The following is a 20,899-nucleotide window of genomic DNA, read 5'->3' on the forward strand; positions in this document are numbered from 1 at the left end:
TAACATTTGTTTATGATTTAATTTTCATCATCTGCTTTAACTATGACAATAAAATATACATATATGTAGCTTGTGTTCATATCAGAAAAGCAAATAAGGAAATACTCTGTGGGCTCAAAAAGCATCTCCACATACAAGTACCAAGCTACATAAAAACTGATGTGCAGTTGGCAGTTCTAGCTGTAGACTTTTTTGTTACATCGTATTTTGTATAGCCTTGAAGAAGAACAAGAGTCAAGACACCCACAGAGAGTCATCAATAGCCACATTTTCAGTACTTTCAAAAACCTGGCACTGTGCTTCTCCATATTTTCATTTCTATGCAAGACGACTCTCTCAGGACAGCAAAGGTCAGAACAGGTCTCTACAGCTCTTGACTCCCAATTCTTTTCAAAACTGGGCTTCCAGAAACACTGACTTGTTAATGAGTAATGGGATTATTTTTCTAGGTGTGACCAGGATAAACCCAATGTTTAACTTAAAGGAATAAAATCTATAAATTGAGAGATGAATATGTTATTTGTTTCCTTTTTTTAAAAAAAACAACTTATCGGCAATTTGTAATCTCAAGGCCACAAAACCCAATCTGGAGTGCAGCTTTTATCCTGCAATGTAAATTTGAAAATAATGAACACCCATGGATAGTAACTGATAAAAATCCACACATAATAAACAAATCATCAACAGTTACCTGTGCTTATTGTCCTGATTTCAGCAATAGCATTTTCCTCCTTCTTAATAGCTAGTGCAGTGCTATATTTTGATTTTTTGGCCTGGGAACAGTGCTGATAATGCCGATGTTTTCAGTTGCTGCTCAAATGTTTGGTCTGGCCAAGGACTTTCTGAGCCTCATGCTCTGCCAGGGAGGAGGGGAGGCTGGGAGGAAGCAGAGACAGGACACCTGACCCAAGCTGTGGTATTCCATACCACAGCACGTCATGCCCAGGATGTAACGGGGAGTTTACCTGGAAGGGCTAGCTCTCTGCAGGGTTGGAGGAGGTATCGGTCGGTGCTCGGCTGGGGGGAGTGGGGCGAGTTATTGGTTGGCTGGTGTTGAGTTGTTGTATTCTTTCCTCTTGTTATTTCCTTTACCATTGTTATTTTTGGTGGTAGCAGTAATGATTTGTGTTATACCTTAGTTACTAAACTGTTCTTATCTCAACCCGTGGGAGTTGCATTTTTTTCGATTCTCCTCTCCGTCCCTCCAGGAGTAGGGGGAAGGCAAGAAGGGGGGGGAGTGAGAGAGCGACTGTGTGATTTATGGATGACTTTTGTTTAAACCACGCCACTTATACACATGCATCTGCATTCTAACCAGCAGTGAGGTTACATTTGCAACAGGCCAAGGGTCCTCCTCAGGCAGCTTCGAGGTGTTCTGAAAATACAAAGCACCACACTCTTCCAGGAAGGAGCGAGTCAAAGTAAAATGATCCATGTTACGAGAATATCCAAAGACTCCTTCAGGTAAAATATCCTTATCATCAAAAGGGAGATGTTTATAGCTACACAAAAATGGGTCTTCCTCAAGTGAAAAATACCCCTTCTGAAATCTGTCATCAATGTATCTGTAGTGTGCTGGATAATCCAAGACAGAAAAATAACCAGGCACTTCAGTACATAGCTTAATTAGATGATCTCTGAGCCACAACCCAACATCCTGACGGCCATCTGGATAGCTCTCAATCCCTGGTCCAAATCGCTCATCAGATTTGTACAGCCCCTAAAGAAACAAGTAAACTCATGAGTATCAGTCAGAGATCAAACAATTTGTACAGTTACAGTCTGGATTATATTTAAACCAATCTGGCTGCTTTGGGCCTTACTGGTCCACTTCCTATTGACAGAGCAATAACTGCCAAAGCCAATCTGCACAGCAAGACCTTCATATTCACTTTGGTCTATTAACAGCAAACACAAATCTTTCATCATGCAAACAGTGGAAGGTCCTAAATTTAACTACAGGAGGATGTAACGTTTAGATTACAATTCCTGATGCTTTTAAGGCCTAGGCAAGATTTTATTTTAATTTTACTCTGTGATCAATTTTAGACTGCAACCTTTTGGTCCAGGACAGATTTTTGGTTAGATTTTACTACCTTATCAAAAAAAAAAAAAACATTTCTGAAACACATCTGGCGCACACACACATTCTGGAAATGACACATTTCTTTTCTTACAATGTAACTAAATTTAGGATATCTATAGTCTCGCAAGCATGACAAGACATGCCCACAGAAGAGTCTCAGCAGCAAACAGAGCACTACAGGACAGGAGTTTCAGTCTTCCTACAAATGGTATCCTAGTTTGACCTTGACACTGCGGTAGGTGAGGCATAAACATCATCAAATTTAAGCAGACTCGTATGTGAAAGGTGTGGAGCACAAGTGTGATGAAGGAACTGGGGGTGTTTAGCCTGGAGAGAAGGAGGCTCAGGGGAGACCTTATCACTCTCTACAACTGCCTGAAAGAAGGCTGTAGTGAGGTGGGGGTTGGTCTCTTTTTCAAGTAAAAAGAGAAAATGGCCTCAAGTTGCACCACAGCAGGTTTAGTCTGGACATTAGGAAACATTTCTTCACTGAAAGGGTGGTCAGGTCTCGGAACAGGCTGCCCAGGGAAGTGGTGGAGTCACCATCCTGGAGGTATTTAAAAAGACATGTAGATGTGGCACCTACGGATATCGTTTAGTGGTGGACTTGGCAGTACTGGGTTAATGGTTGGCCTTGATGATCTTAAGGGTCTTTTCCAGCTCAAATGATTCTATTATCATCTCCTTCAATATTTCCCCATGGAAAAGTAGAGTACAGCAGAAGCTAAGCTGTTGAAACAGCATCCTAACTCACGGGAGATCAAAGCATGACAATTTTGCTCTAAAGAACTAAAACACTAAGGGAGCTACTCGGAAAAAAAAAAAAAAAAAAAAAAAAAGAAGAAGAAAGAAACAAACCAAAACACTGCTGACTTTGAAAGGCACAGGAATTGCAGTATTAGCACAGTAATTTCCCAGTTACCTGAAATTTTCTGCCATCCTTCCATTCCGACGATCCACAGCCTTCTACACGGCCAAGATAAAGAGCTCCAGTGAATTAAGAACCATCAGGCCAGTAGTAAATCCCATTTCCGTGGCGGTGGCCTATGTACAACTTTCCACATATCTCTGTAATCCACAAAAGAGGACAACAAGAATGATACAACCAATAGGACAAAAATAAGTGAAATTGCATTCTTACTGCAACAGAGCAGGACTAACAAGATGCAGGCAACTGACACATGAAGAGGATGAATCTGTTACACAGTTAAGACTGGGCACAGTCCCAACCTCACTTTAGTTGTGGGCTTCAAAGCCCAGCCAAGATTTTACCAATTTCTCTAGAAGCTCTTCCATCACATAGTAATCAGTAGTTCATACTACTTCAGTAGATGTATCTCAGTGTTCATATTCTCATTGCTAAACAACAGAGGATAAACTGACATCTGTTCAGTCACTCAACAGCTGTCATAAAGACCTGTATGCCAATATACCTTTAGCATTCTGCATTCAGAACAAAAGGTAAAAGTCTTCAACTGACAGACGCATGTGAAGTGACTGGATTATTAAAACTTTACACACCACTTGCTTTAAAAGCGCTTCAAAACTGTCACTTTCACCCTTCCGTAGAAAGCACTGATGAAATTTTGTACCATACATCAACCAAGTGCTGGATTGTATGAAAGTGGTAGATGCTCAGTAAAAAAGTTGTCCATAACCCCCTCTCTTCAGTGAAGAAAACCTGAGCTACCAACTTGCCCATCTGACTGTACCTGTCTGAAATTTGATTGTCATTGATTTCAGTCACAAACACTTTAAGGTATTCACCACTTTGAAGCAAAACCAAACATTTGGAAGATATTTTATATAAATCAATCAAGAATTGTTAATTAAAAGCAAACACACTTAAATAACAATCTCAATTCTTCACTTCTTCTGTTGCATTAAAAGTAACCATAAAGTATGCAGCCCTGCCATAGTCTTGGCACTTTGTGGCATAAAAGGAATGACTGCCCCTGGCTTAAAACAAAAGAACATTATGGGGCTAATAACAGCACTCACAGCAACCATTCACCGTTATCTCTGGGACTGAGGACAGACTCAGCAGTCCAAGGGAGAGAACAGAGGGTGTTACGTGAAAACGTGGAGCTCAGTTTTTATTTCCACAGTGGACGTGTTACCAACCCAGACACGGACTGACAGGACCAGCAGGAAGAGCAGTGAGGGCTGGTTGAACATGTGAACGTGCTCTCAGACATCACACGGAGGCTGTGAAAGCTCTTGCCTTACTCAGAATAAGCTAAGACTTAGTTTGGCACCAGTACAGGGCGAGCACGGAGAGAAAGCCCAAGGAAGCCGGCATCCGAGCCGCTCTCCTTACAAGCAGGAAGCACGGCCTCCAGACCACCCCTCCCCTGCCCACGGACGGGCAGGGCTCCCAGCGAACACTCGCTGGTGGACACGCGGCCACGGCGCATCACCGACAGCCGTCCCGGGCCCGCGGAACTATCGTACCGGGGTGGCAGAGAGGAGGCGCCTCCGCCGGTCTCTCCCCGCAGCCCAGCACCAGCACCCCGTACCTCGCCGGCCCCCGGCCCGCGGGGCAGGCCCTGCCTGGAGCCGTGGCCACAGCTAGCCACCCTCGCCTCTTCCGTGCCCGTGACCGCAGGCACAGCGAAAACTCACCCCAGACCCACGGCCATGACTACGCTCCCGACAACACTCCCCACGTCGCCTGGTGCGGTGCGAGGCCCCGTATCATGGCCGACGCGTTGCCGTGGAAACGCCGGCGGCCCCGCCCGGAGCTGCGGCCTAGAGGGAGGCCCGCGTAGCCGCCCTGCGCCGGCCCCCGGCACTGCTCTGGCGTTGGCCTGCTCTTTTTCCCAGCGGTCGTCGTTCCTTCTGCAGAGTCCCGCAGCTCTCCTGGCCGACTTGCTCAACCTTGACCGCGCTGGCAGTGTACCAGACCCATACAGCTGTTCCAATCGACTGATGAACGCCAGGCCTCCGGGGCTAACGAGGGCAGGACGGATTAGCATTTGGGCACAAACAGCTGCCATGGACATATACAGAATTTATGTCAGCCCAAGTCACCAGGCGGCCTGAGCAGCAGCCTCTTCTGAGCCAGCACTTGGCCTTGGCCCGCTCTTAGGTTACTATGAATTGTCTTTATCTTTGTGGAAAAAAAAAAACAAAAAACAAGCCACATTTATTTAACCAAAATCCTCCAGATTTTCCAGCATTATTAGGGAAGCCAACTCCTTCCTTTGCCATAAAAGCAAAATCAATCTGAAGTTAAGGTAATTCATGGTAAAATACATAGGGAATTTTTTCTTCATCTCCACTGAGCACTAAACACGTGACAGTCTTCATCTCTAGCACTCGCCTGAAGCACCTGAAGGACCAGGTAACACATGCACTCTTGGGTATGTATGAAGTACAGCAGTTCGGAGTGCAGAGCAAACACACAAAGTTTTCAGAGACTAAATCAACACCTTTGCTTGTGTTTCTATCTATGGAAGATCTCAGATACAGAACGTGAGCAAGCCAGAAGAGGAGGATTACCCTCTCCTTACTTGCAGTGTGCTAGCAGGCTCCTGGAACACCAAATGTTTGAGACCAGTGCTGTTTTTAGACCAGGATCGTATGATGTCCCCTGCGGTTCTGCAGGCTTCCTTTGCTTCCTTCTGACTGAGCAGTCAGACAGTTTGCAGGGCAAAGTGGCTCTTTAGGGCATGAGAAATAGCAAATAAACTCCGCCTCTGTTACCTTCCCGATGCATCACCAGCCAGAGAGAGCTGCTTGCACAAATGTGGCCAGTGGCACAGGAACATGTCAGCAAGAGCATGTTGGTGCTTCCAGTGTGTCCTGCAAGTTGTCATTTCATGAGAATGCCTGATGGGGGTTGAGGGTGAACCTGGAGAAGCTAAGACAGAGTGGAAGAGCCTGCCAAGGATGGCAGTGAAAGAGAGGGACATCCTGGCCATGAGGCTGCTGCCCTGGGACTGCCCTCACCTCTGGGCTCCAGCCTGTCCCAGCGGAGTGAGGGAGCCCCAGCGAGTGTGCGGGGTGCCCTAGACCTGCCCCTAGCCTGGTACCCACAGCACTGCCCTCCTTGGCAGGGAGGTCATGGCTGGGGACTGGACCAGACTGGGGCCTGCAGTGCACGGGAAATGGGGTGAGCTGGAGCAGGGCACTGTGACCACCCCAGCACTTCCTGGCCCTGGGCAAATACAGCTTATCAGCCACACACACACAGAGGAGGGATGACAAGAACAAACATCTCTCCTGTTGCCACAGGAGATCTGTTGTCCCTGCAATTAGCTCCAAGTGGCTGCCTGAGGACAAGCATCTGCTTCTCGGTGTTCCTCCAGATGGCCACATCTTGCTTGGGGACAGAGCTGGCCTGGCCAAGGATGAGGGCACTGAAGGGACATCCCTTGGGGACAAGGGCCTTGGGTGACTAGTGTCCGAGTGCCATCCAGGGACATGGCTGGAGCCAGAGCCTTGATGGGGAAGAGTCATTGGGACCCACCATCTGGAGGCAGCTCTGCAGAGTGGGACTCCAGTGATCTGGGTGGGTATGGTGGCCTCAGGCAGTGGCAGGCTGGTGGCCAGGGCAGGGGATATTCTGCTCTGTTCTCTGCACTGGGGAGGCCATGGGTGGGGACTGGACCAGACTGGGGCCTGCAGTGCATGGAAAATGAGTTGGGCTGGAGCTGGGCATTGTGACCACCCCAGCCCACTCCTTCAGTCCGAACCCTCATCTCCCAGTGCCCAGCATTCACCAGTGCTCACCATTGCCTCCTGTGACTGAAGATCCCAGTCACCCGGCAGTATCCCCACCTGCCAGTGCACCGCAGCTGTCCTCCCACCTCCCACTGTTCCGTAATCCCGGGGTCCTTCATGCCCCAGGAAGAGGGGTCATTCCCAGCCCCCTGTTTACCCAAGGGACGGAGAGGGGGCAGGGACAGTTCTGCTTAGAGACCCCAGGTCTAAGGCTAGCATCAACCCTTGGAGAGTCCTGGGGGAAAAGACAGTCCTGGGAGGCAGGCAGCACTGGGAGATGGTAGTGCTGGGAGGTGAGGGCCACTGGCAGATAGGGGGATCTGGCTTGGAGGGGCTGTCGGAGGGTGCTTTTGTGTTGGAGCAGTGGGTAGACACCATAGGACATCTGGCTTTAAGGGGTCCTTTGTCTGTTCCCTTTCACCACCCCCAGATGCCTGGGCACTTGCATGTCCAGCTGCCCCATGCAGGAAGCTGGACTGATGCCGGCAAAGGTGGCTGAAGCCATGCTGGAGGCAGGGGTGACTCTGTGCCTAGGCCGGGCTTGCTGCCAGGGCTGGTGTCTCTGCCAAGTCTGGCTTTGCCCTGGGGGCTCTCGGGGAGGGCAAGGAGGAGTCCTGGGAGGGATAAATCTGCCCCTCACCTTCTCCAGCCTCATCCAGGACTCACCACAACACAGAGAAACATGAAGGTATCAGTGCTCAGCATGGCCCTGCTCTTCACCATCCTGCTGTGCACCCCAGCAGATGCTCAGGTGAGTTGCCAGTGCCCCGTGGAGGGGCTCAAGGCTGGGAACAGGTCTTGGCTGCAGGACATCAGCTCCCCTGCAGGATGAATTCATAGCGGTGAGCATGAAACCCCTTGAGTTGTCTTCTCCCTTTCCCAAGCAAGGGAAGCCCCAGGCGATGCAGCTTTCTGCCTTCCACAGTTCTGTCTGTTCCCAAGCCTCCCCGCAGTATAGCTCCTGATATCCAGAGCCCAGCTTCTTCACTGACTGGTCAGACCTATCTCCTCCCTAGGAGGGCCCGACCGGTTTCTTGTCTCGGTTCCCCCACACCCCTCCCTTATGGGCCCCTTCATCCTTCCAGTCCCCTCAGACATCTCCTCCCTGGGATCTCCTCTGTGTCCTACCTAGGGTCCCCAGATGCCCTCCCTCTGATCCTCTGACGTTGCCCCCGTCGGTCCTTTGCCTTTCTTCCTGTCCACTGTGGTAATGTCCCCAAAACACTTCCTTGAATCCCCAGCTCCCTAATACTCTCCCAGTCCCCTCAGTTTGGTCCTCTGCAGTCGTCCTTCTGCCTCTACCATCCAGCAGGCTTGGAGTCCCCGTATCCTCTGCACTTGGAATTCCTCTACCCCACATTAACATCCCACACAGTCCTGTTCCTTCAACGCCATCAGCCTGGTTAATTCCCGCCAGTGCCCTGTCTTTGGGTCCCAGTCACCCCATCCCCTTTGGAGACTCCTAATTCCCCAGGCTATCCTTACCTCTGTCCCCACCCCTCGTCACTGCATGAACAGGTATCCCAGGTGAAACTTGGAGCAATGGGGTGGGGGGAGCAGAAGGGAACTTCTTGCTCAGACCAGAGGGAAGCCATGGGCCTGGGGAGGCTGGGGATACCTGTGCCCCACACAAAGCCGCACCAAGGTCCAATCCAGACAAGCTCTTTGCTCTCTTTCCCAGGTAGTCTTAGAAGAAAGTGGAGATTATAGCCTGAATGTAAGTACTGGGGTGTACTTAGAGGGCAACCAGTCTAGGCAACTAGACGGCAGTTTACGCCTCCCATCCCTTGCTGGTCCCTGGTACTGGGGACATACCAGTGACCAGTGAGGTTTTGTGGTCTCTCTACAGGGGGAATTCAAAATAGAGGAAGGGAAGAAGCCCGAGGTAGGTATCTTGAGTTCTGCTGTCCCCAGATGCTCCCCTCTCACAGCCACAACACTCCAGGACATCCCAGTGTGCCCCTGCGCACCCGAGTGCACCCCACTACAACCCTCGAGAGCTGCCCCACACCCCAATGTTTTTCCAGGGAGCCCCCACCCCCACCCCCCCCCGGGTCCCTAACCCTCCGTTTCTCCCCAGGTTCCTTTCGAGGTGCTTCTCCGCCAGAAACGCCTGGCTGTAGGTCTTCGTGTCTAGGTGAGCAGCATCAGGGCATTTCCAGCCCCACAAGGGATTCTGAGACCCAGGAAATCCCTGAGCCCTCAGGGGTGGCCAGAGCTTGGGTATGGAAGAGGGAAACAGAGGGGACTGTCCATGATCCATGTGCCAGGGCAAGTTGGACAGAGCTGCCTTTGCTTGCACTCAGCGGGGCTTAGCAGGCCCAGAGGATCACTGTGCAGGCCAGGCAAGGTCTCTGGTGCCATACAGAGCCCCAGGATCACCGTGAGGGCTGGGCAGGGCTCTGTGAGGTTTCAAGGCATCCTGTTGTAAGGGAGTCTGGGTGCACTAAGGATCTCACAAGAGCCAAGCCCTATCCCAGGCATATTGGGGTCTCCAACTCCCTTCTCCTTCCCCAGGTCTCTGCAGAGAGAGACACTGGGGACAAGGCCCCTCTCATGTCCCAGCAGACACTGCGGGCAGGTGTTTCATTTTGGGATCTGTCTTTCAGGACCGGAAGTGGTGGTGACATCCTTATCGTGTCCCCCTCCAGCGGCATGAGGAGATGGTCATCCCTGGAGGACCCCACCTGATCCCCTGGGAGCCCTGGGCCATTTCCCTCTTACGATCAGTAAACCCGTTCAGCAAAGCTGCGCTCTGTGTGTCTGTGTCTGTGTCCCCTCTCCTCTGCCAGCGGCCGCGTGCCTGGATCCTCTCTGGCTGCATCAGCACAGTGAGCAGAGTGGCTGAGGGAGTGTGGGCTCCTGTGGTGTCTGTGTAAAGGAGATTCCCTTTGCACACACCGTGTGCCCCAGGGAAGGGCAGATGAGGGCAAACTGGAGTGTCCCTCTGTCGTGGTTTAAACCCAGCTGGTAACTCAGCAGCAGGCAGCCGCTCGCCCACCCCCTGGGTGGGATGGTGAGGGGAATGGGAAGAATGTAAAACCTGCGGGTGGAGATAAGAACAGTTTAATAATTGAAAGCAAGTAAAATATAGTGATAATATAAATAATACCAACAATAACAGAAATTATAATAATACTAGGAAGCAACAGAAAAAGAGAAATGAAAATCCAGAAAACACAAGTGTTGCCCAATACAATTGCTCAGCACCCGCTGACCAATACCCAGCCTGATCCAGCATCAAACGGTCCTTTCCGTCCAACTCCCCCAGTTTCTATACCGGTCATGACAGTCTGTGGTCTGGAGTACCTCTGTGGCTAGTTCAGGTCAGGTGTCCTGTCTCTGCTTCCTCCTGGCTTCTTGTGCCCCTCCTCACTGGCAGAGCATGAGAGACTGAAAAGTCTTTGATCAGGGTAAGTGCTTGATAAGAACATGAGCAAGCCAGAAGAGGAGGATTACCCTCTCCTTACTTGCAGTGTGCCAGCAGACTCCTGGAATGCCAAATGTTTGGGACCTGTGCTGTTTTCAGACCAGGATCCTATAATACCCTCTGCGATTCTGCAGGCTTCCTTTGCTTCCTTCTGACTGAGCAGTCAGACAGTTTGCAGGGCAAAGTGGCTCTTTAGGGCATGAGAAATAGCAAATAAACTCTGCCTCTGTCACCTTCTCAATGCATCACCAGCCAGACAAAGCTGCTTGCACAAATGTGGCAGCTTCAGTGCCACAGGCTCAGAGGAGGCTCTGGCAGAAATGCAGCTGATTTTCAGCCAAAGATCCTTTGGGAGAGACCTTGGGAAGACAGAGCGCCTTGGAGAAGACCCACTCTGGATGGCTTCTGTCTGCTAAACCAAGTATCATACCCTCTTCTCCCTCTATACATATCTAGCAGGCATATGGAAGCAAAAGAAGATTGCTTCCCATCTTCCTTATCTGTCATCACCACTGGCAACTCTCAATGTGGGGCTGTTTCTAGCAGGTATTTCTGCATGTTCCCTTCTGAAGAAGGAACAAAAGCAAAGTGCTCTTTGATATGATGCTTGCCATACTCTCCAGGTTGGTGTCAGTTCATTAGTATTTGACTAGATGCTCTAAATGAAAGTAAATAACTTTGCTGGCAGCTTTGGAAGAACAGGTTCAATAGCAAGGTGTGATTTAAATGATGACCCATTGCTGGCAGCTCTAAAAAAACTGAAGCATTTAAAAGCAGCTGGAGGAAATATAATTGCTGTCATAAAATTTGCAGCACGCCACTCTGCATACTTGGGATGGGTTTGCCTATATAGATACTTTTCTTTTTGTTTTTTTTTTTTCTGGATAGGTTTGCCCAGAGAGATCAGAGTCTGGATCCTAGAAGCAGGATCAACAGGAAGGACTGCACAAACTGGGACTGAAATTAATCATATACATTTGAAATTAATCATATACAGAGGTCTTTTTCTTACTGAAAGTAATTGTAAAAAATGGTGTGACTTTCACTAGCGGTGACTGAAATTACAAATGACTTGGCAGCAAATTTAATGATTTAAATGTAAATTGTCATCTCCACGTCGGCTTGAGCCCTTGTCAGATTTTCTGTTTCCCCATCCCTCAAGAATTAAAGCTGATTTATGAAAAATAAGAGACATACGCAACCAACTGCTGCCTATATGGAAACTAGAAAACTGTGCCCTTACATGTTCTGAAAGCCCATGAGTCTATCAGCACATAACAAGAAATTAGCTTACCAAGAGCTCTAAGCCAAATGAATGGTAACCAGGAAAACAGGTAGAGAGCTTGGGAAGGTTGATGGATGAACTGTAGAGGGGGGTGGGTATGAAGAGAGTTAGCAACATAGCAAGGAGGATTGGGAGACAGCTGTAGGGAGAAGATTTTGGTAGTGGGGAGAGTATCCTGAAGATGAATTGGAGTGATTCCATTAAAAACTACAAGCTGCTGCTTGGAAGTTTCTATTCAGGTACTGCAGGGAGGTACTACATGCTCCCTCCACATTTCATAATGCTAGGAAACCCTACAAAGCCAAGATGAGCAAAGAGCAAAATATTGAATCCTTACTCAAGTCCTGTACTTGTACACTGAACTTTGGGATACTTCCCATGAGATAAGCTAAGCAAGGAGCTTAAATCCTGTAAAGCAGAGGGAGCTGATACCTCAAAAAGCCAGTTTTGCTCAGATAACTGCAGTTACCATTTTCATTAAATATTACATTACTACTTTATGCTGAAATTGGGTTACCAGCATTGTTCTCAGACTAAAGCCAAAACAGAGCACTGCACCAGCTACACGGAAGAGAATTAACTCTATCTCAGCCAAAACCAGGACTACTGCCTGGGAAAGGTAAGGCAGCCTGACCACCCCTCCTCCTCTGCTTTGCAACTACCAGCCCTTGAGCTTCCCCACCTTCTGTTGGGGCTTCTGAGAACACACGACCACCTCAGCGGAGTGACCAGCCCCAGGACAGCAGGCCTGCTCCCCTGCCATGGCCCAAAGCTGGGCAGAGGGAGGCCAAGGAACACATCTCTGCCTTTCACTATCTCAGCTATTCAATGCTGGTGCACGCTCACACATCACGAGCTTTTCAGAGGCCATAAGCAGACCGTGGATCAGACCTTTCTCATGCACTGGGGATCAGCTGGCAGAGCAGGGGCATCCAGCAATGTCCGGCTGGAGCTAGAAGGGCTCTGGACTTGGAACCAATTCCAGGGCCAGCTGAGTTCCAGCTATGACTTGCCCTGCCACATGGACAGGGCATGTCACTCCAGTTTGCGTCAGAGACTAGATCTTTCCTTTGGGAGGCCTTCTAAAATGCCTTGAGGGATGTATTTTATCTGCCCCTTAGCTTTGTCTCTCTTGCCTTTACCTTCCTCACCATAAAGGGGAGAAATGCCAGTCAGTAACAGCAGCAGACCATTAGCAATGTCCTGATAACACGGGAGTTTTCCGTCAAGCATGCCGCTGTGACAGGGAGACTTCAGCTAAAGGTGCCCAGGCATGCACACAGCAACATACAGCAAAGGGCAAATGCACGTACAGCAACTCGTTATGCCAGACAAACATAAGTTAGCCTAAAAGTACTTTAACACTATATTTTCCAGGCACTAGTTTTTCTTCTATCAAGCCCCTCCCCCCCCTCCCCCCCCCCCCCCTTTTACCTTTACAAACTCTTGTGCTATGTGAGTCCATTTTGCTCAAGAGTTCTGGCCATTTTCAACTAGTTGTCTAATCTTGTGTCTTTAGCGAGCTTTGCGAACTCATACGGTTATATCCACATAGCAACACCTATGGTTTGTGAAAGCCAATACATTTATGTGTTTATCACAGGGTGAAGGAAAAACCCCTGGCAGGGAAGGGAAGTGCCGGGTGGGTGATACTGCTCCAATCTCCAGTCACTCTGAGCAATTCTTCAGAGGGTCCTTCTGAAAGACACTGAGGCAGCATTTACCTGATAGGGAAGGATCATGAGGTTTGATGTTTTTCACTCTTGGTAGGCAGGTTGGCATTGGGAGCTGGGAATTTCCTTCTCTGCTTTGGAGAAGGCACCAAGAGTCTTGTCAGGACTTGTCTGAGCTGCTCCTGAGCCTCTGCTCAGGCAGAGATGCCTCTTGGCAGAGCCGTGCTGCCCAGAGGGGTGTGCAGGGCAGAGCTGAGCACACAGCCCATGGGATGGGCTCTAGGAGCACTAAGAGGAAGCAGAGCTGGGCACAGAGCAGCAGCTCCTGGCACGGATAGATCCAGGCAGCAGAGACATGGGCAGGCAGTCGGGGGGGAAAAAGAGCAGCCGAGCCACGGGGAGGGTGTGTTCAGGCAGCTCTCTTGGTGTCTGGCACTGGAGTTGGCTGCTGGCCATGCTCTGCTTGGCAAGGAGCTGACTGTCCCTGTAGAAAGTGCAGGGCAGCTGAGAACTAGACTGTTGGACTCTGCAGCAATCTTGAGTAGGCACCAACCCACAGACAGTTGAGCCCTTTTAGAATCATAGAATAGAATCATAGAATAGTTAGGGTTGGAAAGAACCTCAAGACCATCTAGTTCCAACCCCCCTGCCATGGGCAGGGACACCTCACACTAAACCATCCCACCCAAGGCTTCGTCCAGCCTGGCCTTGAACACTGCCAGGGATGGAGCATTCACAACCTCCCTGGGTGACTCACCACCCTAACAAGAAAGAATTTCCTCCTTATATCCAATCTAAACTGCCCCTGTTTAAGTTTTAACCCGTTACCCCTTGTCCTGTCACTACAGTCCCTGATGAAGAGTCCCTCCCCAGCATCCCTATAGGCCCCCTTCAGATACTGGAAGGCTGCTCTGAGGTCTCCACGCAGCCTTCTCTTCTCCAGGCTGAAAAGCCCCAACATTCGCAGCCTCTCTTCATACGGGAGGTGCTCCAGTCCCCTGATCACCCTCGTAGCCCACCTCTGGACTTGTTCCAACAGTTCCATGTCCTTCTTATATTGAGGACACCAGAACTGCACACAATACTCCAGGTGAGGTCTCACAAGAGCAGAGTAGAGGGGCAGGATCACCTCCTTCGACCTGCTGGTCACTCTCCTTTTGATGCAGGCTAAGGATACGGTTGGCTTTCTGGGCTGCGAGCGCTCACTGCTGGCTCACATTCATTTTCTCATCGACCAGCACCCCCAAGTCCTTCTCCGCAGGGCCGCTCTGAATCTGTTCTTTGCCCAGTCTGTAGCTGTGCCTGGGATTGCTCTGACCCAGGTGTAGGACCTTGCACTTGTCATGGTTGAACTTCATGAGGTTGGCATCAGCCCACCTCACAAGCGTGTCAAGGTCCCTCTGGACAGCATTCCTTCCCTCCAGCGTATCAACCAGACCACACAGCTCGGTGTCATCGGCAAACTTGCTGAGGGCGCACTCAATCCCACTGTCCATGTCAGCGATGAAGATGTTAAACAAGACCAGTCCCAACACCGATCCCTGAGGGACGCCACTTGTTACTGGTCTCCAGCCGGACATTGAGCCATTGATCACAACTCTTTCTGTGCAGCCACCCAGCCAGTTCTTTTTCCACCAAGTGGTGCATCCATCAAATCGATATCTCTCCCATTTAGAGACAAGGATGTCGTGTGGGACAGTGTCGAACGCTTTGCACAAGTCCAGGTAGATGACATCAGCTGCTCTACCCCTGTCCATCAGTTCCGTAGCCCCATCATAGAAGGCCACCAAATTGGTCAGGCAGGATTTCCTCCTAGTGAAGCCATGCTGGCTGTCACCAACCACCAACCATTTCTCATGTGCCTTAGCATGCCTTACAGGAGAATGTGCTCCAAGATTTTCCCAGGCACAGAGGTGAGACTGACTGGTCTGTAATTCCCCAGGTCATCCATTTTCCCCTTCTTGAAAATGGGGTTTATATTTCCCTTTTTCCAGTCATCGAGAACTTTACCTGTCTGCCATGATTTTTCAAATATGATGGACAGTGGCTTAGCAACTTCATTTGCCAGCTCCTTCAGGACCCGCGAATGGATTTCATCGGGTCCCATGGACTTGTGCATGTTCAGAGTTTTAGGACGGTCTCGAATCAGATTCTCTCCCACCGTGGGCCCAAGGCCTTCATTCTCACAGTCCCTGCATCTGCCTTCCAAGACTTGGGTGGTGCGGTCAGAGCCTCTGCCAGTGAAGACCGAGGCAAAGAAGTCATTCAGAACCTCAGCCTTCTCCAAATCCTGTGTAGCCAGTTCTCCCGAGAGCTTCCAGAGGGGGCCTACGTTGTCCCTAGTCTGTTTTTTATTCACTACGTACCTATAGAATCCCTTCCTGTTATCCTTAACATCCCTAGCGAATAACTGGGACTTAGCTTTCCCAACCTGGCCCCTAGCTTCCCAGACAACATCCCTGTATTCTTCCCAGGCTGCCTGTCCTTGCTTACACCTTTTATAAGCCTCTTTTTTCCTTTGAATTTTTCTCAGCCGCTCCTTATCCATACAAGGAGGTCTCCTGGCCCTCCTGCCGCACTTCCTTCTAGTTGGGATGCAGCACTCCTGAGCTTGTAGCAGCTGATCCTTGAATATCAACCAAGAGTCTTGGGCCCCCCTGCCCTCCAGGAACTTTACGAAGCAGGTTCTTGAAGAAGCCAAAGTCTGCTCTGTTGAAGTCCAGGGCAGTGAGCTTGCTACATGCTCTTCTCACTGTCCTGAGGATCTTGAATTCAACCATCTCGTGATCGATGCATCCAAGGCTGTCCTGGAGCGTCACATTTCCAACGAGCCCTTCCCTGTTGGTGAGCAGGAGGTCAAGCACGGCACCTCTCCTTGTCGGCTCTTCTATTACTTGCAGAATGAAGTTGTCTTCCACACAATCGAGGAGCCTCCTGGACAGCTTGTGCTGGGCTGTACCATCGCTCCAACAGATGTCAGGGTGGTTGAAGTCCCCCATGAGAATAAGGGCCTGTGAGCGTGAGGCTTTTCCTGTCTGTCTGTCTGTAGAGTGCTTCATCCGCAGGTTCCTCTTGATCAGGCAGTCTGTAACAGATCCCCACCGTAATGTCTCCCATAGCTGTTCTGCCCACAAACTCTCTGTAAACTGCTCACCTGTCCCCAGACAGAGTTCCACACTCTCCAGCCTACCCCTAACATAAAGGGCAACTCCCCCTCCCCGCCCTGTCTTTTCTAAAGAGCCTGTAACCCTCCATTCCAACACTCCAGTCATAGGAGCCATCCCACCATGTTTCTGTGATGCCTATTATATCATGCCCCCGTAGACGTGCACACATCTCTAATTCCTCTTGTTTGTTCCCCATGCTACAGGCGTTTGTATAGAGGCATCTGAGCCAAGCTCCAAATGAAGCCGGCTCATTGGCTGGAGCAGCTGGAGTATCTCTACATTGCTCCGAGCATTTATTATAGGTGCTGCCAACTGACTTGGTATGTTGAGATGGAATGATGCCCACGCCCCCCAACACATCTAGTTTAAAACATCCTTGACCAGTCTGGCAAGCCTCCTACCAAAACCACTCTTCCCCTTCTTTCAGAGCAGCTTCATCAGACCCCACATAGACCTGGCCTACAAACTTGGGTCCCGTGTTCAAGACACCCAAACCCCTGACTATGACACCACCCTTTTAACCATTTATTAACCCGGCCAATCCTCCTAGCTTTTTTAAGGTCCTCCCCTGTATCCTGGAGAACAGAGGAAAAGACAATCTGAGCTCCAGAGCCCCTAACCACCTCTCCCAGGGCTGTGTAGTCCTTCTTTATGTTCCCCAGGCTGCTACCATCTATATCACTAGCACTAGCACTTGTCTGTCCCACGCTGAGACTCTTCACAGTTGCCTGCAAAACATTCAAAATTTTATTTCTAAAATAAAATCACTTGTCAGACGTGACACTGGGAAAACAAACCAACCAACCAACCTCAGAGGCAATCATGATCAAGTCACACTGAGCCTCTCCTCTACAGCCCGAAAGGGTTCAGAGTCGTGTGTAAATTGAACTTCTGTATCTGACATCCCTCCCGTCCTAACCTGTCACTGCCTTTTTCTCCTATGACAGTGCCCCATGCCCAGAGGCAGCAGATGTCCAACAGCAGCTCCATCACCCAGTTCCTCCTCCTGCCATTCGCAGACACGCGGGAGCTACAGCTCTGGCACTTCTGGCTCTTCCTGGGCATCTCCCTGGCTGTGCTCCTGGCCAAAGGCCTCATCATCACCAGCACAGCCTGCGACCAGCAACTCCACACCCCCATGTACTTCTTCCTCCTCAGCCCCTCCCTCCTGGACCTGGGCTCCACCTCTACCATTGTCCCTAAATCCACGGCCAATTCCCTCCAGAACACCAGGGCCATCTTCTACCTGGGATGTGCTGCACAGGTCTTTCTGTTTGTTTTTTTTTATTTCAGCAGAATTTTCTCTTCTCAGTGTCATGTCCTATGACCACTACGTGGCCATCTGCAAACCCCTGCCCTACAGCACCCTTCAGGGCAGCAGAGCTTGTGTCCACATAGCAGCAGCTGCATGGGGCAGTGGGTTTCTCTATGCTGTGCTGCAAACAGCCGATACGTTTTCTTTACTTTTCTGCGAAGGCAATGCTGTGGAGCAGCTCTTCTGTGAATTTTCCCAGATCCTCAAGCTCTCCTGCTCTCAGATCTCTGAAAAGCTGGGCTTCTTGTGGTTGGTACCTCTATAGCCTGTGGGTGTTTTGTTTTCGCTGTGGGGTACTATGTGCAGATCATCAGGGCCGTGCTGAGGATCCCCTCTGAGCAGGGATGCCACAAAGCCTTTTCCACGTGCCTCCCTCACCTGGCCATGGTCTCCCTCTTTGTCAGCACTGGCACATTTGCCTACTTGAAGCACCCCTCCAACTCCTCCCCATCCCTAGATCCAGTGGTGTCAGTGCTGTACTCGGTGGTGCCTCCAGCAGTGAACCTGCTGGAGTTCCTCATCTACAGCCTGAGGAACTAGGAGCTCAAGGATGTTCTGAGGATGCTGATAACTGGATGTTCTTCAGCAGCCATACACTGCCTGCTTTCCTCTGCAAAGGGCTCCAAGTGTAGGTCATGACAGGCCATGTCTGTCTTTCCTCCTTTACATCTGTTTTCCTTTCTCCACTTGTGATGTTGTCCTCTAAGACATGTCAATTTTCATCCCCTGCTACTTCAGTATCTGCCCATCTTGTGTGACCTGCAGACTTTGTCTCAATGGGGGTCTCTCACTGTACTTAAGGGAAATAAGTGATTCTGCAGCAACTTCTTCTCTGTGTGTTGTGGTTTAAGCCCAGTCGGTAACTCAGAACCATGCAGCTGCTAGCTCATTCCCTTTCCCACACTCCTGGAGCGATGGGGAGGAGAATTGAAGAAGTGTAAATCCCATCAGTTGAGGTAAGTACAGTCCAGTAACTAAAGTATAATATAACACTGCTACTACTACCACCACTAATAATAATAATGATAAGGGAAATAACAAGGGGAGATAATACAGAACTAAAAGGGGAAAAGGGAAAAAAAAAAAACAACAATAAACACAAGTGATGCACAATACAATTGCTCATCACCCGCCGACTGACACCCAGCCTAGCTTAATTTCCTCCAAGGTAGCTATACCAAAAGCCCATTGGTACCCTTCTGGGTCTTTGAAGTACCATCTCCTCAGACAGTCTATGCCAAGGATGCATAGAGCATCTGAACCCGTCACAATAGGGTGCTTTTGCCACTCCTTCCCAATTAGGCTGATTTCAGCCTCCAGTACAGTCAACTCTTGGGATCCTCCTGTCACTCCAGAGATACAAATCGGTTCCATCCCTTAATAGTTTGGTGGCATCAGGGTCCACTGTGCACTGGTATTTACTAAAGCCTTATACTACTGTGGGATTGATGTGCCAGGCCATCTGATCCACACATTCCAGCAAACTCAATTGTCCCACTCCTCTACCTGGCTGGAGGCAGGGCCCCTCTAATATTGACCATAAGATTATCCACTTATGTCTTGTAGAAAGGGATTAGTATTCCTTATCACAGGAGTTGGAGTAAAATCAGCTCTTCCACTCCATCTGGGAAGCTGCTCACCAAAGACTGGAGCAGCAACTTTCTTGGGAGGATCATCCTTGACCGTTGTTCTCCACACAGCCATTCCTCCTTCTGGGCCTTCTGGATACCTCCCCTGAGTTCATGTAGTGGGCATGACGTGCTGTGGGATGGAACAGCACAATACCACAATGGAATACCACAATACCATAGTTTGGGTCATGTCTCCTGTCTCTGCTTCCTCCTAGCTTCCCGTGCCCCTCCTCGCTGGCAGAGCATGAGACTGAGAAAGTCCTTGATCGGAGTAAACATTACTTAGCAAGAACTAAAAGCATCACTGTGTTATCATCAGCACTGCTCCCAGACTAAATTTGAAAACGCAGCACTGCACGAGCAGTGCACAAAAATGACTGCTACTGCAGAACCCAGGACACACTGAAATACAGTCGCTGATGCATCTGGGATTCTGCAGATGCCGCGGCATGTGCACCCACACACCGCCCCCCACGGCACACACACATGCACAAAGCCAGGGCAGATTGCCACGTCGGTGGCACTGTTGCAGACCTCTCCGCTTGTAGGTGATGCCCAGCACCGGCTTTGTCGTAGCTCTTCAGCTGTGGGACATTCACACTCTGTGAGCCATGCTGCAAGACAGCCGAGAGCTCTCTGATACCAGTCTCATTTATTCAGGCTGGTTTTGGTTGACACTGAAATATAGCAGCCTTTGCATCTGGGATTCTGCAGACGCCGCCACACCCCCCCACCCCCCCACCCCCCCCCGCAAGCACCCCCGCGGCGTGCACACACACACAGAGACACACACACAGACACACACACACACACACACACAGAGACACACACACACAGACACACAGACACACACACACACACAGACACACACACAGACACAGGCACAGAGACACACACACACACACAGAGACACACACACAGAGACACACACACACAGACACACACACACACAGACACACAGAGACACACAGACACACAGAGACACACAGAGACACACAGAGACACACAGACACACAGAGACACACAGACACACAGAGACACACAGACACACAGAGACACACAGACACACACCACGCACAGACGCACACACACACACAGAGACAGACAGACAGACAGACAGACAGACAGACAGACAGACAGACAGACAGACACGCACGCACGCACGCACGCACGCACGCACGCACGCACGCACGCACGCACGCACACAGCCCTGTGCATACACTCCCCCACCCACTCCTCCGTGCTGCCACTCCGGACCCGCCGGCCGTTAGGGGGCAGCCCCTGTCCTCGGACAGCAGCACCGCCCCGGAGCAGCTGGGCGGTGGGGCGGGGTCCGCGGCCTCACGCTCTCCGCCTGCGCTCTCGCTCCCCCAGCCCAGCAAGGGAGTCTCCACCCGCGAGGAAAAGGGGCGTTGCTCTTGCCGGGGGGACAGTCCCGCGCTCAGTCCTGGCGGCAGCACGCAGGCAGGGAGGTGGGCGCGCACAGACGTGGGCTCTTTGTGCGAGGCTTTTTGTTGGTTTTTTTTTGAGGTGGTTTATTTTTTCTGGAGAAGGTGTAAGCCATGCCCCAGGACAGCCGAAAGT

At 50.3% G+C, this 20,899-nt stretch overlaps 3 long non-coding RNA genes and 1 pseudogene across 4 annotated transcripts; 2 read left to right on the top strand and 2 right to left on the bottom strand.

The window, feature by feature from the left end:
• LOC136022466 (uncharacterized) lies at positions 1-1,260 on the bottom strand. Its single transcript, XR_010616177.1, has 2 exons — positions 966-1,260; positions 1-876 (listed from the first exon to the last, which is right to left on the bottom strand). It is a non-coding gene; the product is annotated as an uncharacterized LOC136022466 (long non-coding RNA).
• Positions 1,261-1,633: 373 nt separating this feature from the next.
• On the bottom strand, positions 1,634-4,939 carry LOC136022465 (uncharacterized). The gene is made up of 3 exons (XR_010616176.1): positions 4,712-4,939; positions 3,009-3,154; positions 1,634-1,720 (listed from the first exon to the last, which is right to left on the bottom strand). It is a non-coding gene; the product is annotated as an uncharacterized LOC136022465 (long non-coding RNA).
• A 1,586-nt stretch (positions 4,940-6,525) lies between these two features.
• LOC136022352 (uncharacterized) lies at positions 6,526-9,561 on the top strand. Of its 2 annotated transcripts, XR_010616141.1 has the most exons (6): positions 6,526-6,602; positions 7,464-7,565; positions 8,496-8,531; positions 8,664-8,699; positions 8,895-8,951; positions 9,424-9,561. It is a non-coding gene; the product is annotated as an uncharacterized LOC136022352 (long non-coding RNA). The 2 variants fall into 2 exon arrangements; XR_010616140.1 differs by lacking the exons at positions 6,526-6,602; positions 7,464-7,565 and having other exon boundaries at positions 8,163-8,531.
• A 7,778-nt stretch (positions 9,562-17,339) lies between these two features.
• On the top strand, positions 17,340-18,323 carry LOC136022550 (olfactory receptor 14A16-like; annotated as a pseudogene).
• Positions 18,324-20,899: the final 2,576 nt, after the last annotated feature.

The sequence above is a fragment of the Lathamus discolor genome, chromosome 15, assembly GCF_037157495.1.
Source record: "Lathamus discolor isolate bLatDis1 chromosome 15, bLatDis1.hap1, whole genome shotgun sequence".
Lineage (NCBI taxonomy): Eukaryota > Metazoa > Chordata > Aves > Psittaciformes > Psittacidae > Lathamus > Lathamus discolor.